A 3,533-nucleotide genomic window follows, 5' to 3' on the forward strand; every position below is an offset into this window, starting at 1 on the left:
CCAAGAGAAAGATGGTGGATGGTGGATGGAGATATGGTGGAGATTGCAGTACTTCAGGAGGTCCAATGTCATGGAATAGGAAAACGCAGTGGAACCAATAATGGCAGGAATTTCATTCAAGTATGTAATACAGGCGGAGCAAGGAGTTGGTTTTGTAGTATTTGGGGAACAGCATCGTCGAATCATTGGATGATAACCGGCAAGTGATCGCATCTGCGTGTTGAGAATTAAGGACAAATGCTTCGACTAAACTGGAGACACTCCAAATGATCGTGTTCTCAAATGGATCATATTTTGGTGGACGGTCGGCATTTCTCGGATGTCATTGATGAAGGACCTTCCGAGGTCCAAATATAGAGTCTGACAACTATCTGGTGATACCTATACAAGATTCGCGCAAAGCATCCAGCACAAACATACAGCGACTATCAGGTCAGGGCATTGCGGAACAACTTGTTCATAAGTTCAACGAACGAATCGAAATACACTCAATTGGCAATAACTTGAATTTGGTACCCAACAAGGGAATCAGCGGAAAGGCTTGATGCTCAAGTACACAATAAGCACAATAAGCACTCCAATTCGCCAAATCGTCATATAAGACTAACATACGGCTATTCAAAAACGTATAAGCATTGAAATAGCAATATATGGACGGTGTGGCGAATTAGAGTGCTTATTGGTTACTTGGGGTGACGTGTCAAAAACGATAGATGAGAAAAAACAAGCCACGAGTCGCATGCTCGTAGTATTTCCTATAAACCAAAAACAGAAAACGGAGGAACGACCGAGCAGGAGTGGCTGGTTGTTGGAAGGAACACTTTGAGTTATTGATAAATTGACAAGCGAGCAGAAAGGGCACAAACGGCATAAGGATATATCTCAGGTCTAAACGAAAAAAATCACCAAGTGGGAGAGTGAAGAAGTTGGCTTGATAGCTTGATGGCTTCATATGTCCTATCTACAATAAGGGCCACATATTCGACTGCGCTAACTATCGAGGTATATCAATCTTATCGATCTCGACATATTAATTGTTTGTTATTTAAGGAGTTAAGCTGTATTATACTCAAAAAAAATCGAAAACATCTTCTATTATCTCAACAAAGAAGCCACCAACAAGTGCGAAGTTTTTATTCTTGCATTACTGCGTTGCAGCAAACGCAACTATAGAAGAAATATCATACTCGATGATTGATTTAACGACATGGCTTTGAAAACGCAAGCACAAGCAGCGCGTACAAGTTTGGGTTGTAAATAGTCGCCTCACCTCATGGTTGTTGATCCAATATATACAGCACGTCCTTTGGTAACTGTTCCCCTTCTATTATTGTGCCAAAACAAAATACCGTTTTTTATTGTTTTTGGCAAATTTCCGTAAGGTGTTGAATAAAAAATCTCAAGTCAAAACTCTCTAGTAAATGAAAATCCTTTTTTGCAAAAAAAAAAAATCGATAAAATCAAACAATTTTACCAATTTACTCATATGATTTGAATACGTGTTTCACAGATTATTGCAACTATCAGACCACTATCAAATGTTGTTATTTGCAGAACAAAATGGGATTGTGTCACCATTTCATTATTCAAGGGTTCACTTATATGCCATCCACATGGACACCTCTTGCCGGCAATCCTAGAATAGGCAATGGTTACCCTTCATTATCTGCACGCGAACCAATCGGCAAAGCGACGACGCTCCGATGCGATGGTCACCGGATGACCGTTGATCGCACTCGCGCCATTAGGTCAGGGATAATATTAGTTATTATTTTCTTCGGATTATAAAATCAATGATATACTGAAAGTGCATTCAATAAGGCACACATGTTGATAAATTGCGACAGTCCAATTCGGGATTTTTGTAGGATAAATGAAATTTGAAAAATTATAAAATCTCCTACAATTCTTTTCTTATTGCTTTGATTTCACTTTTTATATTGTTGCGCACTATTCAAGTTTCTGTTATTCGCGTGTTTCAATATCAGAGCTGTAATCATGTCAACAAGAGACTGTGTTCCAGCTTAAATAATGACATCGAATTCATTATTATCTAAATCAGGCTAGCGCTTTTTCAATTTTTCTTAAGAAACTACCAAAATATTCACATGGACATTCGTATAATTTCTAGATTCTCAAACAAATGCTGTATGTTTAAGACCTTACGGACTATCTTTGTCCTATGTATTATTTTCAAGATTTAACAATTAGATTTGTTCTGACACAAGGGAGACAAGCAAATAAAAATAATCGCGTTGGCATTGGCAATAGTTTAGTTTTACATCCACTGATTATAATACATATTCAACTTCGTAGTAAAAGTTTATTTAAAACCCAGAATAATACACCTAGCGGTGATGGTGCCTTTCTCGTGTATTATAAAATGTAACGAGAAAAGCACATAAGATAGGTCAAAATTGCACTTTAGGGAGATAGATTCAGTGATTACCATCAATTCACATTTATTTGCGTTCATTTGAATGTATTGCAGCAGTTTCTTAAAAAAGGCGATTTGGAATTTATGTTTTTTTTTAATAATTCCGTTACGCAATGGCCGATTCCGCCAATTTTCAATAGAAAAAAAATTGGGCAGGATTCCACGTCGAATGCAACTTGTTGCAAACAAATTGGATTAGGCTAAGTTCAATTAAGTGTGTCTCACTTTTTTTTGTACATACACACATACAGACATGACCTCAATTCGTCGAACTGAGTCGATGTGTATAAAGCACTATGAGTCTCCTAAACTTAAGAAGCCTTCTATCAAAAGTTCGGTTTTGAAGTGATCCTTTAGCCTCAGTATACGAGAAAGGCAAAAATCACAGAAATAAAGTAATTAATAATATGAATTGATAACTTTCATTTTCTTGGGAAAGTGCTTACTATCGGAATACCATGAATGAAGATAAAGGAGTTTATAAAACAGCAACAAAATGTAAATGGTAAATGATAGAGTTGATTGATTCTCATTTGATTCAAAGTATTCCGCGTTGACAGCACCGTCGGCGAGGAGTGACAATATTTACCATAAACCAAGAATGTAATTCCAATGTCCTAGTGCCATACACAATCTCATATCAAAATCATAAATTGTGATGATTCATTGCTGTTCATTCGACTTCCGTAAATCAAATTGCTTACACAGCACTACTCAGTTCCTTGTGAACCTTCGATTGAGTCGGACGCGAATCGAAAAGCAAAGAAGTACATTAGGCCAACAGAACACGAACCCCGTTTTCAATTGCGCGCGGTGCCTCGTTGAAATTAAGTTTTTCAAGTTTATTTTTTCCTTTTACTTATTTCTGCATACCCGCCGTAACGTGTTATTAAATTTATTAACTGTATTAAATTTTTTGAATAAAAAATATATATATATGAAATAGAAGCGTGATATTTTCCCCAAAAGTACTTGGATTAATAAAACGTGAAAGATATTTTTAAAAAAATGTTTCACTCAAGTGCCATAGTTCTCAACCATGAGTGTCAGTAATTTTCAGTTACCAACAGTGAATAGTGCGAAAATTTCTTTCTGT

Source organism: Armigeres subalbatus, chromosome 3 (genome assembly GCF_024139115.2).
Source record: "Armigeres subalbatus isolate Guangzhou_Male chromosome 3, GZ_Asu_2, whole genome shotgun sequence".
NCBI lineage: Eukaryota > Metazoa > Arthropoda > Insecta > Diptera > Culicidae > Armigeres > Armigeres subalbatus.